Source organism: Culex quinquefasciatus, chromosome 2 (assembly GCF_015732765.1).
Source record: "Culex quinquefasciatus strain JHB chromosome 2, VPISU_Cqui_1.0_pri_paternal, whole genome shotgun sequence".
Classification (NCBI taxonomy): domain Eukaryota; kingdom Metazoa; phylum Arthropoda; class Insecta; order Diptera; family Culicidae; genus Culex; species Culex quinquefasciatus.
In genome coordinates, this window is record NC_051862.1 from 119,768,958 (window position 1) to 119,791,069 (window position 22,112).

The 22,112-nt window shown below is 37.1% G+C and overlaps 1 protein-coding gene across 3 annotated transcripts in view; it reads left to right on the forward strand.

The window, feature by feature from the left end:
* Positions 1-4,781: 4,781 nt before the first annotated feature.
* LOC6032494 (cytohesin-1) overlaps positions 4,782-22,112 on the forward strand; it is a 62,358-nt gene continuing 45,027 nt past the window's right edge. The window contains exon 1 of one of the 3 annotated variants that reach the window (XM_038251473.1): positions 4,782-5,231. The gene's annotated coding sequence lies outside the window, so the exon portion shown is untranslated. The remainder of the gene's footprint in view (positions 5,232-22,112) is intronic. The other 2 variants (XM_038251474.1, XM_038251475.1) reach the window with 2 other exon arrangements.

Genomic DNA, 22,112 nt, shown 5'->3' on the forward strand with positions numbered 1-22,112 from the left:
GGGATAAAATATAAAAATTCCGGGATTCGGAAATTCCCGGTTTTGGAAAAATCCCGGGAGTTTTGTCCCGGGAATTCCCGGGATGGACGCACTATATGTAACTCTTTCAAAATATTAATTGAAAGTGATTTTTGGCAAATTTATTGAGTTTTAACTCCATTTAACAAAAAATATAAAGTTTTTTGGTATAAATATATGGATTTTACAAAATTCTAATACTTTTTGGTATAACTTTTGTTAATTAAAGTTTCAAGTTGGTAAAATTGTTTTAAAATAATTAAGGCAAGTTACCTGCAACGGAACAATACTAAAACATGACATTTTATTATAAAATAATTGATTTTCGTAGAGTGTCTCATTGTTCCTGCCAAGTGCGTCTATAATGAGACAGTTGAATAACTCGGGCTGTAGACGTAATACCGATGTCATATTTTGGTCAATGTTGGTACACATTAAAAGAAAGTACTGTATGTAAAAAAAATATTTACACCCCTTGGGCACTATACAAATTTTGTGATGAAACATATAAACAATTAAAAGTTTGTCAAAAACCTAGTACTACGTTTTATTCAGAAACTCATGCCGAGCATTTTGCTATAAAAAGCTCATGAAAAGATGATTTCCATAAAAAGAAATAAAAAAAGGTGCAACAAAAGTTTGTAGGGGAGAGTGGGGAGACTTGATCCCCGGGGACACTTGATCCCAAGCCTGTATCTCGTCAGCATGTGGGTAAAACAATTGGCTTTGTTCTAGAAAGTTGTGTGAAATCAACTAAAACTCATTGTAGAAAACAAAGAAAAAAAATTAAAAAATGTTTAGATTGAGTTACACACATTTTTCTAAAAAGTGCTGCAAAAAACTTCCAAGTTTAGAAAACACTAAAGTGCGTTTAAGGAGACTTGATCCCTGCATTTTTACAGTCACTGGAATCAGCCTCAAGATTAAATAATTGAGCTGGGTTTTCGTACATAGTTTTCTTCAGTATAGTTGAACATAACTTACTGCAGTTTGAACCATTTTTCAAAAGTTTTGTAAACAAAAATTACCAGCTTTTGTAAACATGCTCAATTTTGGTCTAAAAAAGAAAATTTTAAGTTTTTAAATATTTTGCATGCTAAACTTGTTATATTTTGAAAACAAACGTACAGGTTTAATGTGAAATTGCTGTAACTTATAGAAAATTAAAAGATTGGATGAATAAGAAACATTTTGCTTAAGATTTCTTCAAAATGTTGAATAGGGATCAAATTACCCCCAACATTTTGAAAATGGCGGTTTAATATATTTTTTAAAACGCTTGGCATGATTCGAAGAGTTTATCTGATGAAATACCCTTATTAGCCAAACATAGTTGTATGTTTAAGCTTTCAATTCTTGCAAAAGTTCATAGTTTTGTGAGAAATTGGCAGAGTTATGTGCGATACAAAAAAGGGGATCAAGTCTCCCACTCTCCCTACACCTTTCGAAAAATTAACATAAATAAAGTTATTTGTTGATAAATCACCATAATTCCAGTCTCCCAACTCCAAATAGGCATCCTTGACTGATTAACAAAATAATTTGGTTTGAATATCAAGTTTACTACTTACTTAGTATGAAAGTTTAAATAACTCTGGAAATTCTATATAAAACTTATCTAAACTTAGTTTTGCAAACATTTAATTTAACTGAACGTCAATATATTACCATAGAATTGCTAATTGTGGGTATAACACCGTTTTGGGAGTCTTTGTATCGATAGAATAGATTTTTCGTTGGAATTTCGTTTAAACCCGAAATTTCGTTGTCAGAAAATCCGCCGGTATCCGAACCGGTCCACGATTCACAAGTCAATCTCTGTGGCATTGGAAAGGGCATACAATTTCCGATCTTTTGATACCCATACATCAAGGTTTTCTATAAAACCCACGTTTTTAAATACTTAAGCAAAAACGTTGTTATGGTTTCGTTTGAGCAATCTGCCAAAAATGTATGGACTTTCGTATTTTTTTTTCTAGTGGATCAAACTGGGCAAAAAGCCCAGGTATTTAAAAACGTGGGTTTTATAGAAAACATTGATGTATGGGCAGCAAAAGATCGGAAATTTTATGCCCTTTTAAAGATTTGTCTGGTTACGCCTGCCGTCGGACGGGAAATTGAATGTTGGCCCCCGTCGGACCTACGGGTTAAGTCGTAAGCTCAGTCCAGGTTGTCTCACTGGGTTCTGTCTCGATAAAGTTGCTGGTAGGAAGTTAGACAAAAATGACTTTGTCTGCCAAATAATATTCTGCCTTATGATATATTCTGCTTAATGATCTTTTCTGCCATTTGTTTGTCTGCCTTCTGTACTTTTCTGCCATATGAACCTTTCTGCCTTATGTGCTTTTCTGCCAATCGACGTTCCGCCAAATGACCCTGTCTGCCATTTGACCTTTTCTGCCGAACATTTTTCTGCCATTCGTACTTTTCCGCCGAATGTACTTTCTGCCGAATGTTTGTCTGCCGAATGACCTTTTCTGCCTTCTGGTTGTCTGCCGAACGTCATTCCGCCGACCGTCATTCTGCCGAATGGCCCAGTTCCACTATGGGGAGGACCTCCATAATAAACCCGTCGCCGAGCCCTCCGAGCTACGATTCTATGGAAAGGTCTTTCTAATTAGCACACCAAAACACTCGCGCACAGATATTTAAATATTATATAAATGTTATTTTGCACCACGATTACCCAAATGATTTAAACCGCCAGCGTGCCTTTCGATCAACGATGATATAGGAAGGACTTTTTTACAGTAATTTAATCACTTTGAACACTTAAACCTATTTTAATGCAACAACTCACACGACGTCGTGCCTCCCGATCAACGATGATGAAGGAAGGACTTCTTTGATTATATCAACCAATTAAAAAAAGAAACGAAAATTAAAGTCACCACACCATAAATTGAACAGATTTTTTTCTGGTTACAGGCAAGCCAACCAGAAAGAAACACAAAATAAAATTCTTTCCTTTTCACACACAATGCCACACAATTGACCGCGTGTCACCACCCAACAAATTGAACTCTAAACATGAGAAGTAAAGTTTTTCGCAGAACAAAAAAAAAATGCTCAAAGTGCTTTCCGAAACACGGGAAATAATAAGCCTTGATATCAAAAATATAAAATCTTTCATAATATACACAAAATAAAAAGTTAAAATTTGAAAGGTTAAAAATTTGGTTGGTTGAAATGTTGAAATTAAAAATGTATTGAAATGTGAAATTAAACAGAAACTGTTGAACATTTCACCAGTTCCTGATGTAAAATTACACATTTTTGACACATAATCTAAGTTACGGAAAATACTAACTTCTATAACCATTCCCAGAAGCAATATTACAATTTTTTTCTGTGTAATTCAAATCAAATTCAAATTTAATTCATTCAAATTCAGATTAGATAAGATTTCTTAGAAAGAATAAAAAGTTCACAAAAAAAATATGTTTGAAGTTTGACTATTTCTGATAACACTATTTAGAGAAACGTTCATGTTTGAAACAATGTTAAATTCACAGCATTTAGTTTGAAGCCAGTTTTTTTCATGAAAATATATTTACGTAATATCTTTTTTAAAGCACTCATTTGAGTATTTCTTTTCGACACTGTTAAGGGTAATGAGTTAGCCGTTTGGACGCCAAACGTAAGCGAAAAAACAACTGTTTCACTGGAAAAATCCTATTCAAAAGTGTTTTTCGGAATTGCAAATATGTTGCATGCAATTCGTTTCAAAATTCGTTTTTTTCAGCACTCGTTATTATTATCCAACTCGGTATGAAATATACTTTATTTTTGCAACTTGTTATTGTCCGTTTCTCTCGAAGGTATACGCCGCGCGGCATTTCAGAATGTGCCGCAGACACTGTTGCCAGCGATTTTCTGCACTTTTGGTGCAAAAAAAAACATTCCCGGCAACAATGCCATGCAATTCGAAGAAGAAGATCAACAAAAACAAAACGCACAGTATGGGATTTGACAGCCCGCATTTGCTGAAAGTGCGGCGCGTCGTTTCGAGGCTGGTATGCCGCGTGTCTTTTTCGGGAATACGCCCAATACAGATTTTAAAACCATATTTTTCTTGTTGTTATTGATAAAGTCTTAAATATAGGAATTCCGTAAACTTTTTTTTTGTAATATTATATTTTTCCATGTTTTTTTTGTGAATTACCGAAAAACCCTTGAAACGTAACATATCAGCTGTTTCGGTGACTTTCAATAAAACTTAAATTTTTCAGTATCTTGATCTCAGGAATGAGACAACTCATCTTTAATGTTTATTAGTCGAATTTATAGGAAATTATCTAATCTTTTTGAAAATAATATAATTTCTGTCTAAACCCCACCCTAATCCCACCTCAGCTGGTGTGTCTGCGATATTAGTGATATCTACAAGAAACGGTGGTGGTGCAAGAGCGCTCGGTTCTCTCACTTCTCTTGTCCTCCCTGATACACTTCGTCACCATCGCGTGTTCACGCTGCATTAGGGTGGTATTTTCCGAGTTTCTTAGTCCGTATTTGATCACGCCAAGTTCAATGTGTTTTGGTTTCTTCTCTCCCTCTCGTGCTTTTTTAAATATACGGTTTCTTTTGCCTGCTCTCAGATATTGGCTGGTGCTGGTGGTGTTCTTCCTCCTCTATACTCTTCTACACATGCCGGAACGTCGTGTTCGGAGAGAGAGAGGAAACACAGTGTGTATTGGTCGGGGAGCGGCTTTCCTGGTGTTATTGTCGTCACCAAACCCAGTCAGCCAGCCAGAGGGTAGTACAAGCTCAGTTTTTTCATAATTCGCGAGTTAGAAGGTCGCACAAGCTGTTCGCGCGCGCGTCGCAGTAGAACGTGATTCGAGCACTTCTCGTGGGGTTTTCTTTCGCTGTTTTTCGTGTAGTTGTTCGAGGATCACCTGTCCGACGACGGTGTCTTGCGTCAAAGAACTGGTGTGCTTCCTTAGCCGGTTTGTGCCTTTGGAGTGGATTTCTTGGAGTGTTTTTTTTGGGTGGATTATCCAAACTTGGAATTCGTCGTCATACGCCCACGTGCCCACTACTTGTTTGTGATTGAAAAAAAAGTCAAGGAAGAAGAGAGAAGAGCCTGTTTTTTGTTGTTGTTTTTGTGAGGCATGATGAATTGAGGAAATGGAAATACACATTTCACACGGATTCATCGGCTGATGGAGATGCTTATCGGAGCGAAGGAGCCAGCTTCTAGCTTCTAGGAGGTGATGATGATGAAGATGAAGTGCTACCTCGAGAATAGTAGTTGTACATACTAGTGCCAGTGCGCAGTTTTAATCAACGGATGTATTGTGTGCAGCACAGCAGCAGAGCAGAATCATCAATTTGTCGTCGTCATCGTCGACGACTTTGTCACAGTTCAATTCCGCATTCGATTCTTTGTGTGTTTGGGGACGAATTGTGTGTGTGTCATAAAATAAAACAAAATACAAAATCCTCATAAAATATTGATCTGTTTTGGTCGGTGCACAACACTACAGCAACAACGGAAGAACCCTTGAAGAAGATTTGTTTCAATTGCCAGTGGTGCAGTCAAAGTCAGTGATGTCGTTGGGTCCAATTGAGTTAAGCGGTTCCCTTGAACCGCCCCGTCGAGAGAGAGAGAGTGCTCTAAACAACAGCCGCGTAGAAAGTGCGAAAATATTTGTGGCTCCCAGGCCCCGTGCTAAAATTACTCAGCCGCCGCCACAGCACAGAGCACACACGAATTTGCGAGAACAAGCTGCGAACGAGGTGGTGTGGTGAGTCATGTGCACTCACATGGCGCAAAAGGCCGATAAAGATTATCAATTTCGCTTAACTTACATATTTTGCGCGCACAGGCTGACACTCGTGGATTTTGGTGGTGGAAGGGGAGAGCGGTGTACGGTGGGATTTGGGGCGTTGGATAACTGCTTTTTTGAAGCAAAACAAATTGTATGGACAGTAGGGATGCGGTTTTTGCTATCCGGATAAATTTCAAATCAGGTCAAACAAAAGGAAATCATCCATAATTTAAATCTATTTTCATTCAGAAGGGTCAGAAAGTATCGTCTATTGTACGGATATTTTAAGATTACGCGGACACTTTTTTGTAAATGTCCGGACAGTTCAATCCGTCTTTATAAAAGACGAACCCTGTTCTCTAATAGATAGGCATGTAATCAACAACAAGTTATTTTGAAAATTAAAGATTTTTAAGTTGGTTACACTTCAAGTTATCAAGTTTATAACAATGCTCAGTAGTTTAGGGTAAACAGTTTAGAGTATAAAAGTAGTTTAGGCCTTGGCAAAAATTTAACTTCGAATAATTGAAACTTCGGATAATCGAATCACAAAAAAAAATGTTTTTCGTTGTCTTAGTTTTGATTTTTGAGCTTAAGAATGACCCCTAAACTACTCAAAAATGATTTAAAATTTATAAACCAAAGATGACGACCAATATGGCGGTTATGAAATATTGACAAAATGCATTTTTTTTATTTAGCATTGATTTTTTGGACTAATTTTTCATAAATTTTGAAAAATATTAGCAACGGCCTTATTTCATTAATTTTTTTCTTGTTTTTCATAAAAAAGTTCTTTGTCAAAATCTTTAGTATTTTATCTTAGTATTGTTTTTAAAAAATCAAAATTTCAAAATCGGGTTTCGTGTTATATTTTGTGAGTCTTCACCTCAAATTTTGGCCAATTTGGTCTATCCTAGAGGTGGGCAAAAAATGAGTGAGCCGCTCAAAGAGCCGATTCGCTAAAAAGAGCGAACGAACCATGGCTCACAAAAAATGAGCCGCGATTCTTTTTGAAACTCAGGTCTTTTGAAAAACCGTGCCATAATGAAATAATTATTAAACTTATTATGTCTTTGTTTTAATTAATATAAAAAATCATTGAATTTCCAACAAATTGCAGCATACATTTTTTTCTGAGAATTGAAAATGAAATTTTTTAATCAAATTTGTCAGAATTGTGTATACGGTGTACATTTTCATGTACATAAATTAATTCAAAAATAAATGGGTTTCTGAGCAAAATGAAAAAACGTCTGATCGTAAAGAAACATTGAAGAATTTGCAATCAAAAAGTACTTTAGTGAAATTTTGATAGAGTGCACCGTTTTCAAGTTAAATCCATTTTTAGGTGACTTTTTTGACAAAAAGTCGCAGTTTTTCATTTTTTAAAATTAGTGCGCCTGTTGCCCACTCTTGAAAAAAATATTTTTGAAAAGCTGAGAAAATTCTCTATATTTTGCACTTTTGAACTTTGTTGATACGACTCTTAGTTGCTGAGATATTGCCATGCAAAGGTTTAAAAACAGGAAAATTGATGTTTTCTTACTCTCACCCAAACAACCCACCATTTTCTATTGTCGGTATCTCAGCAACTAATGGTCCGATTTTCAATGTTAAAATATGAAACATTCGTGAAATTTTCCGATCTTTTCGAAACAAATATTTTCATAATTTTTAAACCAAGACTAACATTTTAAAAGGGCGTAATGTTTGAATGTTGCACTTTATCAAAATTTTACTAAAGTACTTTTTGATTGCAAATTCAATTTTACATCGAAAAATGAAGTTGAAAAATTTTTGTGACCAATTTTTCGATTTTTTGAAAAAAATCAGTATGGATTCAAAAATTCATAACTTGCTCAAAGATTTTTTGCAGAACCTGGAAATTTCTAAAAAGTTGGCATTTGATGTCCTCTAAAACATTTAAAAAAATAAAAAAAAATAAAAATAGTGTTTTTTTTTTTTGCAAATCAAGTTTTAGTGACAAAAAGTTAAATAAAAAATCACCAAATTTTTTTTTACCATGCATAATTTTTTTTCAGTGTAGTCCATATCCATACCTACAACTTTGCCGAAGACACCAAATCGATCAAAAAAATCCTTCAAAAGATACAGATTTTTGAATTTTCATACATCATTTTTGTATGGCCAGCTGCCAAATTTGTATGGAAAATTATATGGACAAAATTATGATGCAAAATGGCTTCTTTGGGCATACCGAAGGCACCAAAAAAGTTTCAGTCGTATTAAAAAATACAACAAAAAAAATCGAATGACCGAAATCTGAGAGAATTGCTCAAATGCTTAAATTGGAAAATTTCGCTGAAAAACTACTAAGTAGCCATACTTCCTCTTGCCCGATTAAACTTTGGCATTTATAGGCTTTTTAGATTAAATCAGAATGTAGAAAAGAGTTGGCAGAATATTATCTCAAAATAAAATACCAGAATTTGTTTAATTTCGGTAGAAATTAACGCAATTTCGTTAATATTAATAACAATATTCTTCAAAATCCTAGATCCAACTTTGGGTGCTCTCTTCATCCAATTATTCGAAGGTTTATGCAATCCCATCTCAATATATCGTGTTTTGTAAATTTTGTGTTCTTGTCTTTATGATTTTTTTAAGATTTTGGTTAATTAAGTCGAAATGTGGACAACTCTCCCATATTATTTTTGCTGTTCCGAAATCGGCATACCGCATTTCTCAATTTAACAGTCGGTCGTTGTTTATACAAAAATCATCACATCACGTCATCACCGCACGTCCCATCCCTGCTTCCCTCATCTGCCTGGCCAGCCAGAGTGCTCTGGAGAACGAAAACATTCTCTTTTTTGCCTGCTGGTGTCTCGAAATTCGCTTTTCTGTGACATCGCAGTCGTGAGCTGAGACAGGCCATCTGATCTGAGGATGATGATGATGAAGACGTCCAAACAAACAAGCCCCGTCCATTTAACTCGTAAAAACTAACTCGTGCGATATCTAATGCGAAAATTGCTTTATTTTCCACTTGTTAGCGGACGCGTCGGGGAAGGTTGTTTCAACGTTTGGGTGTGATACTTTGTTTTTATACACATTTTTTTAAGAAGCAGCAGCAGTTTGTGGGAGTTTGTTATTTGCATAAAACGATTTTGATGGTGCAATCTCTCGCAAAAGTGAATCAAAGTGGAGGAATTTAGAGTGAATATATCTCTTATACAATGATGTTCAAAAGGGTAAACAAACTTCCTTCATTACACGAAACATTGATATTAGTATGCAAGAGACGTTATCGAGCAGCAGCTTCTTGAATATGCATATTGCTGCGTGTCTGATGGTTTTGGTTTATTTTAAGCCCCACCGGACCAGGACGATTGAAACGTCAACAAACCTTCCAGAGATAGAGGCAGAGGAAGAGGAGGTTAAACCAACCAGTAGCTGCATCTATTTACAGATATGTATGATCAATTAATCTTCTTTGTTCACTCGCAGCCGGTTGGAAAAGTTTGGAATTGCCTCTTAAAATAATAATCTTCACGCACACAATTTGGTTGTTTATTATGCAGGTCGCGGGAAGAGGAATGAAAAAAAAAAACTCGTACAACTGATGAAGTGAAAACAATGCTCGGCCATTTGTCTTTCGTTTGGGAGAAATTGTTTATTGTTGCTCAAATAACCTCCAAAATAAAATTGCTTCAGGAAAATTGGAAACGAATTATAAAATCTTGATACAGTTGATAACACAAATCGACAATTTTGAAGTTGGTAAATGCTTCAATTACATAGATGTATGATAGATTTGGGCTCTCTGAATACGCGCCAATCGACAGAATTAAATTTAAGTGATTTTTGAACTCGACAATAAAAAATCGTGATTGTTATATCTCAAGAGTCGACTATCCGGAGTGAATTTTTTCCGAGACCTTCGGATAATCTAGTCTGGACTCTAGTCCCCACCAACTAGAAGAAGATTAAATAAATAATAAATAATAAATTAAATGACTCCTAAACTACTATAAAGTGCTTTAGATTTTTTAAATCCAAGATGGTGGCCAAAATGGCTAAAAACTAGGAAAAAAAAGTCCCATACAAACCTGCAGATAATTGAAACTTCGGATAATCGAGGCTTTGGATAATCGAGTCTGGACTGTATTGTACATATTTAAAGAAATTCTTATTCCAAAATTGCCGAACTATTTCTTTTTAATTTTATGGGTTATTTTGCCTTTTATTTGTTTTTGTTTTTCTTCTTTATTTTATACTTATTTATTTTTTATTGCAAATCGTCAGGAATCTTTTTAACACTAACTGTAATCTTTTGTCTTTATGTTAATTCAATCATATGTATCATATGTTACGGATATTCCGGGTTGGTGAGGATGTCAAATTTGAGTTCCTGAGCAAAAATCAGTGTTGTTTTACATATCGGAAAGTACACTTGTGAAATTACCGAAAATGGTCCATCGGAACCATTTTACGGATAGTCTGGGTTGATGGCAGGCTGGCCAAATGGCACCAGATCATACTGAAGGATGTCAAATTCTAATTTCTGAGCCAAAATCAGTAACATCCGTTCCTGTGTAGTCGATTCCGCAAGGTCCGGGATCAAAGGAATATGCCTAATATGTCCAGAACAGGTCTTGGAGCAAATTTGGATGGTTTTTTCTGAAGAATTTATGATAATAATCATGATTTGTAGACTGGGTTGCATACCCGGACAAAAACCTACCCCACTAGGTTCCTGAATATCTCCGTGGCCAAGTGACCGATTCCGGATTTCTTTGTAGATTCTGAAAAAAGAGATTTTTCCGGTTCTTTTGAGGGGTGAACGAACTTATTTGGTCAAAACGAGGCCAAAGATACAGCATTTTTAAGGTTTTTTTTTTGGTATCTCGCATCAAAAGACTGTAAGGGTTAAGAAATTTATGATATTTTTAATTGTTTATTTTAAAAACGCTTGAGCTTTTAAACTACCTACGGCGTTGATCTATTAAAAATACATGTTTGAGATCCAGTTACTTCAAGGTTTGTTTATTGTCATTGTTTTTATGAATTTTGTGAATAATTAAAATAGAACGTTATAGCTCTGATTTGTATAAGAGAACCAAGATTTTTAAATACTGAGAAAAATCTTCTTTTTGTGCTATCACCTTCTTCCAAAATTCTTTCTTTTATCTTCATTAAGTCAAATCTTTGCCTTAAAATTTATTCAAACCAGTTTCGGTTGGTGCAAAAACTCAACCATAAGAAAAAAACACAGAAATTCAAAGCAAACACCACGTCGGAACAACGAATCCATTTGATCCTGTTGTGGTGGCTCAGTCAATCGTTCGTGTTTACATCTCACGACAGCCAGAGTAAGCGTTTGCATGTTCAACTGCAATAACGAAATGTATTTATGTATAGAAATCCAATTTTGAACTGCAGAAGAACGGAAAAAGCTACATTTCCTGTTTGACTCGAATTGAAATCAACAAGAGCCAAAGAAACAACAATCGTTGTCGCTCGTAGATCGGAATATTCCGATCAGATCGATTTTCGAAACAATTTCGAGGTGCGTTTGTCCAAATGTAAAACTAAAGCCACAGATGAAGAGAGAAAGATGTTATCGCACGTCTTCTTCTTCTTCTTCTCCTATGACTAGTTCAGTCCAGGCTCTAGAATCTTGTCCTTTTTGGTGATGATTCCTGTAGATTGGGCCGCAGGGTGTGTAAAACATGTGTTCGCTCGAACGACCAGGGTGTCGCCCCAAATGGCAAACACACCACACGTTTTTGCTGTTTTACGATATGCCGTTTGTCGCATGTGGTGCCATCGTCGTTGTTCAAGATATAACATATATACTTGCTGGTCGTCGTCGTCGTCGTCGTCGTCGCAGATTGTCGTACATGCACCGCACTGATAAGAGAACAGTCAGTCCGGGTTTCCTGTGTTGGCAAGAGTCCCCGCCGGACGATATGGTTTGTGTTTTTTTTTGTCTTTTCCCACTGTCGACGACGTTGCTTTCTTATCTCGGCGTGCGTTGTTGGAGAGGAATACACGGAATACGAGAGACCAGACTGCACTGGGGTGTGATTATTCATCGATGGCGAAGATTGCGAGTGGTTTACATAAGGAAGAGTCACATGCAAATTTTGCGTAGGTGGGATGAGCGCGATAAGGATTTTTACAATTTTGAGATGAATTTTAAAATTCTATCAAAATATATAAACTTATTTTGTTTCGATTAAAAGTAAAACATAAGATAGAGTGAATGATAGTCATCTATATATATATATATATATAATTTCGACGGTTTTGTTCGAACGCGAATCAGTTCAATACGGAGCGTCGGATCGAGGTGCTCTTTGTTGCGTTGGGTTCGTATTAGCTCAAGGAAGGTTTATATGCTAAAGAATTCCCACTTTGGCCAATCTTGGACCGATTCCGGAGCATCGGCCAATTGTATGGAGAAAGTTACGTAAAATCAAATTTTGATCACTGGAGGCTGAATTAGCAAAACAGCAAAAAAACGTCAACAAACAAAAAAAGGCAGAACGAAGTTTGTCGGGTAAGGCTTGTTATTAAATAAATATTCATTTTTTTTTTTTGTAAAAAGTCAAATTTCAAACGCCGCGAAATTGCATTACATAAGAGTTTTATGTGTAAAATACTCAAATTTTCACAAAATACATTTTTTTCCGAAATACTAAAAATTTCATAATTCGCAATGAAATATTCTTTTCACAGGGAATTTGAAATAAAAAAAAATCAAATCAAATTATTCGCTCTACAGCAATGCCTTGGTGTTCTCGTTTGCGAGATTCCTACTCGAAACTAAGTGTCCGTTTCACAATTGTTGTGGCAATTGCAAACCTCTTTTTACACCTTAGCTTCCATCCACTCCGGGATTCGAACTGACGACCTTTGGATTATTAGTCCAAATGCCTACAAGCGACTCCACCGAGGCAGGACCCAGGAAGACGACTCCTACACCTGTACTGAGCTAACGACATAACCCTCTAGGTTAGACCGAGGCCAACATTTACTTCCCCGTCCGACGGAAGGCGTGGTCAGACAAATCTCGTCTCGAAAAATGCCACCGGGACCTTCGGGGATCGAATCGATTTTTTTAAATACTCATATTTTCATAAAAATTCAGGTTGTCAAACGACACAAAATTTGGTGTAGATTTGCATTATATTAGAGTTTTCAATGTAAAATACTTAAATTACCACAAAATTCAGTAGTTTTGAAAATATATTTAAATTTTCATCATTTGATATATGAGTATAAAACGCCGAGACATTTCAACAAGATTTTTACTGGTTTCAGATTTTGAAAGATTCTTATGTAATGTACTAAAATATAAATAAGATACGTTATTTGAAAATACACAAATTTTCAATGTCATGCAACCCAAAATCTTGTACATAATTGCACTATATGAGAGCTTTATTTTTTACATAAAATCTTATTTTTTGAAAATACTGAAATTTTATAATTTTCAATATGGATATAAAATGCCGTGAAACTAGGGCGCCCAATTTTCCCGGGTTTTGAATGTCCCCGGAAACGGGAAAAAATTTTTTGATTCCCGGGAATTCCCGGGATCCCGGAAAATTATTGCAGCAGTCATAAAATCTATGTTTTCATTATATTTGTTACGTTTTTCTAGCTTAAATCATAGAATTAGCTCAAAACTTTTAATGGTGATAAGCTACACTTCAATCTGAACAAGGACAGCAGTTTTTAGATAGTTTAAAACACATTAAAAAAAATGTGTTCTTTGATGTGCTTTGGAATTTAATTGAACCAGAATTTTGAATATATTTCTTTTATTTTTTTTATTTATATAATATAACATTTACATAATACAAAAGCTTATGCAATTTAATTGAAAGTATATTTAAAAACATATTTTAAAAATTATTTTTAAATCACTACCAACCAACTACCAACTGGGGATAATCGGGACTGCAGTCTGAATATGTACAGGAGATTTTAGAGCAATAAATTTAGAAATCGGTGTACTAATTGTTTTGATCTATTTCTGTTGTAATCGAAATCAATCAAAACAATCAGAAAATTATTCAAACACAAATTAGCTTAAACAGCTGTCTTAATTTGTTACTTTTGTCCTGATTTGCTCCCGATGCCTGTTTATGATGAAAAGCTAAATAATTTTTAAAATATTTTGCTTTTTTTCCATGTTTAAGGTCATAAATATACGTGAATATAATAATAAGTAATTAAGTAGAAAATATCTAAGGCGCAAAGCATTTTGCGGATCTGTAAACAAAAAATTGAACAATTTTCCCTTCCAAATCAATGCTGTTATATGCCGAATACAAATTTTAATGCTTTAAAATGCTTATTGATTACTAATTTTCACAACGAAATCGGAATTTGTAGACCAAAATTTGATATGTTTTCAATTTCGGGAATTCCCGGGACAAAATATGAAAAATCCCGGGATTCGGGAATTCCCGGTTTTGGAAAAATCCCGGGATTTTTGTCCTGTGAATTCCCGGGATGGACGCACTACGTCAAACTGTGCATGTATTTTGACCATATAGGATTATCTTATTTTAAAATATTAAAATTTTAACAAAATATCATTTTTTTTCTGAAATTTGTAAAAATATAATATGGGTATCAAACGACTCAAAATTTTGTACAGATTTTCACTACGTTAGAGTATTCAGAAAATTAGGGGAAATATACCCTTTTTCAGCCTATTTCTATTATCGGCCTATCAGCACTTTGATCATTAATTACAGCTTTCATAAAGTGTTTTTGACTGTTCCAAAGCAATGGCTCTAATAAAAGTGAGCAAGCAATTCTCCATTGAAATTACTCTAATTATTTTATTTTCTAATGTATGTTGTCTATGTTGTTTAAAAAAGCCAAATCCAATCTGATTTCTCTGTATTTTCACTAAAGTCTTGTTTACAGACAGCTTTTTAAAAAATCTTTGTATGCGACGATTGAATACATCTGTTTCATTTTCATGAATGTTGACCCATTGATCTTCATTTCAGGAGTTATGAATGAAATGTTGCAAATCTCAGAAAGAAATGACATCAACCCAAATCACGTCACCTCGCTTGACAACCATCGAGACACTTCCCATCCATCGATTGACTTGCTTATTTTCGCCAATTATCACACACAAAAAAGCTCAGCCAACACGAAAAAAAAAACACCGGTGAAATAATATTTACCCTCTCGCTCGTGTGAGCTCATCTCAACGGCTGTCAAATGGTTTATTTTCGTTCACTTCCAAATCCAGCAGAAAATGCTCCCACGTCTGGCCGGCACCTGCTACCAGGCAAGGCCGCGGTGACTTTCCGACTTTCCATCCCCAGTCGAAAGACTCGCGCAAAGTAAAGGGCAGAATTTCAATTAGTGTGAGATAACCTGCAATTTGCCTAGCTTTCTAATGCGGAAAATTAGCATTTGAAGCATGAATTGTTTGCTTCAAACTTATTACAGTGGAACTAATGGTAGCAAAAAGGCTGCAGATAAAATGTTTCATTTGTAGCACCTGCTCTTAAAGAGAAGCAAATTGTAGTGAAATGTACAGATTTCAAGTTCTTGCAATCTCTTCAGTAAAACTCAGCAAAAGAACTATTCTAGCATATGTGTGTGTGTACTTCGGGAGAACATGCAAATTCCCGGTACACTTTACACTCCAGTGAAACCCAGCTGCCGTGGTCTTCGTCGTCTAGTTCCGCAAACAAACAATGAACATCCCACAGAGAGACAGAGAGGCGCAAATACACGCGTGTGAAAACCGGGAAAGTTGCTCAATTTCTGCACGTTTTATTACCCAGTTGACACAGTTTCATGCCATTTGGGCGGTATACTAACGAGGAGTCCTTCTAGAATCCTTCCCGTACTTCTGATTTTCACCTTCTTTTTCTCTAGCCGACGAAAAAAAATAGGGACCGAAAAGTAGCAAAAGAACGCAACAATCTTTTTCGGGAGCACAAGCCAACCCTAAAACTTGCAAGGTCATAATCGTTGTAGCTCGTCGTAAAAGTTTGGTCGTAAAATATGGACGAGATTGTTTGGATATTATGTATAAACACACAAAAAACGGAATGTAAATTTCCATTTCTTGAGAAGAAGTAGCAAAAGTTATCGACGGACGGCAACACCCAAACGACAGATTTTTGACATCCAATGGGACTACCATATTGTAGCACTGATTGACGGTAGTTCTGTCTTTAAAAAGCTCCGGTTTATGTCGTGAAGAAAGTTGATTTTTTTTAACTATCCTTCAAGTGCGTTCTTGTCAATATTATGATTGTGAGTATCCTCAAGCTTTATTACAATCATTAAAGCGGCCAGACCTACCACATTGCATTAACCGCAGATCATATTTCACACTTCGCATAGACGCCGTTGTTTCCATTCCCAAAATTCCACCTCCCTCACTTGGGTGTACCAAACGCGGTTTGAAAGTTGACAGGCACGTGATTCAATGCTGAAACTTCGTCACACGCTTAAACGTTGCGATTAATCATCAATTTTCTCTACCAGAGAGCAGTTACATTTATACGCTAACAATGCATTGAAATAAATCCAATTGCGCGGCGGCGGCGGTGGTTCAGAAGCCGTACCGAGATGGCAGAAATTGTGACGCCGTCGCTCTATCACATCTAATCGAGATAGAGAGAGAGAGAGAGTGAGCGAGCGTACAAAAGATAAACACTTTACAGAATTTAAAGCAATTGAGAGAGGTGTACGTCATCTTTTGCTAACCACCACTCTAGTGCGCTCAATGGTGGGCGAAGAATGAAAGTAAATTCAGTGAGCTAGCCAGCAAATCTCGGGTGAGTTTTCAAAAAGCCGTAAGAGCCACCGTGACCTCTGACACTAATTTTCGTTTTACTCGAAAATGAAACAAAATTTAATTTATTTTAAGTATGGGGCACTTGAAGGACGTGTAGATGAACAATTTAGAGCATTTTTGATATTGGTTTTTCGTAAGTAGGTCGAATACCGATGCAAAAAGGGTTTTGTTTACCAATGGCTCTTACGGCTTTTTGAAAACTAATCCGAGAAATGGAGCAGATGATTTAGCGCGAAATCTTGAATGAATGATTTACGGCGCCCTAAACTGGACTGTTCAAGTTCGTCGGAATTGAAGGATTCTTGGGTAGGGTGGGATGAGCTGTTTTGGTTTTGCTGGATTAGATTTCAATTTTGGATTTTTTAAGATATCCGGGAATCAAGTGAACATAACTTAGCTATCCGCCGGCGTGCCTACCAGGTAGCGATACTATTGGAAGGACTCTTTTTGAAGAACTCGTGAATAAGTCAATAATTTGACCATCTGCCTTACAGTTCCGGCGAGCTATTGTCAAGTTTTATAAATGTGAAATTGGTTTGATTGTCGCTGAAAGCAGCACTTTGCTCAACCAAAAAGAAATTGAAATGATCCAGATGACCTAAACCACCCGCCTCGCTTTTTGTAGCGAATTGTGACACCTATAATGAAGGCATCATTATTTATTATTTCCATACTGCGTCTCAAAAGAAGTTTCGGTCGTAACAATCTTCAAGGGCTTAACTAACAACTTTTGTCGATACATTTCGAAGACACCAGAAACACTTTTCCACATTCTTGGCCTAGATTTATGAAAATTTATTCCAAACCCCCAAACACTATCCGACACGTTTTGATGTAGATCGACCGAACCCCTCGCGCGGACAGATTAGGTCATATCAAGTAACTTGTGACATTTTGCTGACAGAAAAGGGCACACATTTCTTGTATCGTGGGCAAAGAATCCCAATGGTGGTGTGGTGTACGTGTGTACAAATCACTTATTATGTGACACCCAGATCCGATATCAGAGCGCACATACTTGAAGAATAAGAGAGTGGCATTCAATGGGCACATCAATAGTCAATCCATCAGTATACAGAACAATCGGGGTAGGGAGACCATCGCCATCGGCGCGGGCAAACAACGCGGGGTTTGAGCCTATTCAAACACGATTATACGACGCGACAAACTCCCATGACTTGTCGAGTTTTACTCACTAGAGGCAGCCAGGATATCCAAAGTTCCTCGCTCTGCATATTTGAGGAATTCTTTGGGCTTTCACAAACCTTGTGATAAAAAGAAAATGAAAATATTTTCATTTGATAAATCCACTATTTCACAAAAAATCCAAACTAATTTAGTTTCAAAAAAGGCCGGCTACGAAATTATGAGAAAGTCAATTCAAAAAGATATACAGGTAAATGATATAAACAGAATGGTTTGATATTTTGTATTATAATTAACTAAACTTTTCTAGGTGAATTCGTATAACATGTTGTTTTTCAAGAGAACAGCCTACTTTGCCTTCGGAGAAGAAGAAGCTGTCAAGCATAGACATTGACTTGAGCAAATTCCTTTCGCCCAAACAATTGCCACTACCACCATCCCGTTCTGCCCGGTGATGCGCTGCGGTACGCCGAAGGAATGCTAAAAAGGTTGCTTTTGAATAACGATGTTCTACCACAAGACAACAGGACGGTGTCACCATAGAGACCTTCGTTGCACTCCCCCGGTGGAGGCTCGGTCCCACAACAGAACACACTCTTCTATGTGGATTATGCTCGGTGTGGGATAAGTCGTCGAAGCAGGCCGGTTCAACGATCGTAACGAAATTGTTGACGGGCTTCCTTCCTTTCGCCTGAGTCGAAGCCTGCTGGGTTGTACTTATTACATCAGTAGCATGTAAACAGTCTCCTCTCTAAGAAAGTGTGGTTACCTGGTTTCCATACAAATTGACTTGTTTCACTTGATTCACCGTTCGAGGAGGAGGAGCAGCCAGTCTCCGCGCTGGAATGTTCAATTACCGACACCAACAAAAAGTGTTGTTTTTATTTTCGGCACTGTTCGACGCCAGTAGATGTAGTTATTGAAGACGTGCGACGCCACTTAGTTGATAGTGGTTAAAACGTCGCACAAAAAATTATGAAGGAAACGAAGCACGATAAGTGAAGTGTCATCCAGTGAATCATGGAATTTACGTTCGCGTTTTACAACACTTGAGTTATTTCGTGCGAGTGATTCAGTCAATAACAAAATGCAATAAAGTTGAGAGATTAATTTCGACAGTTGTGCAAGTTGATATTAATGATTGAAAAAAGTAAAGAACAACTGATAAAAGTATTTTTGTAATGTCATTGTGAAACTAGGGGAACAGCATCTAATTCCAGCGTGCCTCCAATGCTGGCAGGTCAGAACTTTGACATTCAACTAAAGCTAATTAAAAGGGTTTTCAGCTGAAATCGAGTGATAAATAGCTCAATAAGAAGTGAGCAAGCAAGTTTCTATCAACAGTTTTGCAAAATTAGTTGTTTAAATAGTGAAAATCAGCAAATTGGATGGAGTTAGGAGCGAAAGCTTAACCTGCCAAACATACGAGAATTTCCCCCAAATACTTTTATTGACATTCTCAAATGACGAAACGACCTACTTTTAATCGCCAAAAATATCAATACTGAAAAGCACTTCTCAGCATACATAAGAGTACTGAAAAGTTCAACTTTACAGCACATGTATCGAAATGTAATATGTTTTTTTGTTTCATCAAATCACAAGGATCTTCTACTGGTTAACATAACTTACAAAACTCTCAGTAGATTTCACGATTAATTCTAAATTTTTGTCTTTTTATCCATACCATATACATATAATCATATTTATGGGATTACACTGTGGGACAACTAAATCCCCTTCCATTTCTTTGAATAATCTCATATCTCTCTTAAGATAACATGCAATCAGTAAGCAGCTCGCAAACATTCTCGTCTGAACTCTTCCCAGCAGTAGCAGCACACTCGCACAGCTTGAAATAATAAAATCTGAAAGTTTCTTGCATAAATCAAACTGAGCGACATTTCGTAAGCAGCCTCATTCTACTTTCAAGCTCTTTGTCGCAACCATGTTTGTTGTGTTTGTTAAGTTGCCTGAGTTCGAGGCAAAACTCACCAAATTAACCACAGCAAAAGTGTCAAATTCAAACCGCAGTGTGATCAAAGTGCATGACACTGAAAAAAAACTAACAAATACGCCGAAAGTGTGGGCTGATTTGAATGATTCGCAAAAAGCCAACCCGAGAATGACACACTCAATTGAGTCGAAGTAATGAATGAATTTTGTGTTGCATTGCGAAGGCGCCAGCCAAGGTAGAGGAGGGTGACATCGATTTGAAGAATGCGGTTCCCGCGGCAATCAATTATATCTCGTGCCGTGCATACGGGTTCAGCACTGCAGGCAATGACCGCGGTCATCTATGTACTGAACTGAACATACTGCGGACTGGCCGGGCTGCTCTTGATCTTGACTTATGTGTCTCGAGGTGTCACATGTTCTAGAAGACTGGTGGCAGAGAAAATGGGACATGAAATTGGATTTGAACAGTGGTTGTGTTGAAGAAAGCGGTCGCGACACGACTTGACGACTTTTTTTTCTAAACTAACTCGCTTGAGCAGGGCAAACCCCGCCCGTAATCGTAATGCCAAATGGTGCTTCCGTAGGTAAATAAGTGTACGTACTTGTCGCGCAGGTACATGACACACTGATCATTAACTGGAACGCCAGGCAGGCAGGCACTCACTCTGGCTCTACACTTGTTGAGTCATACTCGCATTACTGTATTATCAGCTTGTTCAAGCCTGAGCACCTTCGCTTTGTGGTGGCCAAGTGTTGTTCATGCACCTTCGGGTTTGTTTGGCATTTGCGCGAATCCCTTTCAAAGCTGGAGGGGGAGCATTTATGAGAAAAATCCCTTCCCGAGTGGTTACATGGTGTCAAGTTTGGTGGATTTTCATAAAAGTCAAATATTCTCATAATTTCTTAGCCGGCCTACGAATATTTGATTGGTTTGTTTTGCAAAATGTTTCAATTCTTTAGAGTTTTTCTAAGCTTTCAACCAAAGTAGGCGTCTTTCATAACTTTGAGGAAGGGCAAATCAAAAAGTATCCTCTTTCAAAAAAATCATGTTTGAGACGACACCATGCACAAAGCCCTCTGAAGAGTCACTCTTGCACAAAAGCTTTTAACTTCGCTTTCCCTCGGCTTTCTGATGGAACTCTCTGCTGAATGCATACATAAACCAACATTAGTGTTATATTCCTTTGGCTTCGCAGGTCGTCCCTGTTTTCGATTCTGGCGGTTTCTCCTCCAACGAACTCTTAGCCCCACCAGGATGAGGCTCAAGTCCCAGCTTCTGGCCTACTGCGTTCGAGGCCGAGAGGGTTGAATGATGTTGTTATTTATAGCGCATTGCACTGGACTGGTGGTCGTTTATATTTATAGAACAATATATACATAATTACTGATACGACCTTGCACTGGATTGATACGAAACCAAGTACGCAGCTTTTTTTTGCCTTCCGATATTTTTCGTAATGGGATTGCCTTCCTACATTTTTATGGTGATGCTGGCCGTTACTGTGTAATTTTGCTTTTTTTTGCCTCATGGTCATAATCGTTCGATGTGCCACTATCGACCAGTTGTATAGCATTTAATCCAACACACAGGCACAAGCTTATCGGATAAAACTCCGAGCACCACTTCAGTTTGTGTTACACGATAGATGTGTGTGACCTATCTCTCTGGCACAGAGAGTTCAGAACAACTCAATTAAACGCTTCCCGCCAAAATGCGAACCGTTTTGTGCGGATTCTTCCGTCGTAAAAAAATAATTGGTAGCAGAAAAAAGCAGATCCGCTGTTTAATCCCATCGCCAAAATCAACTTGAATTAAATGCTCTAAATTGCCTAAAGATGAGCAAGAACTTTTCCGACGAATTTTCCCACAGACGCCGAACCGGGTTCAGTCAGCAAAAAATAAAGAAACGGGGAACCGTATAAATAAACCTTGCTATAATTATAGCAGCACGCTGTCGTCCATTACTTTTAGCGAATTCTAATATCGTCTACTGTCGTCTAGTTGAGATTACGCAAGCTCGAGGGAGAGAAAAAAAAGCAAGATAACCAGAAGCATCAGCATCGGTTTGTTTCGCGGTCGAGGTAAAAAGAGCAGTTTCAAGATCAAGATCATAAATATATCTGAACAAGCGAACGACAAAACAGTAGCACCATGATTTTATAATCCGGACTCTGGTGGTCGTGAATTTTACGACCTGGCAATAATATTTTTGCTTTATGTTGGAAAACTTGAAACAGACAGAAATAAACGGATAATGGTGCGTAGTTACAGTGAACTCTGCTTGAATTTGGGTCGACCAGTGCAGCCGTTCAATTAGGAAGGACTAATCCATCAACGCATTGACTAAACAATCGAGTGTCACACCACACCTAATCAACTCAGGTTACTG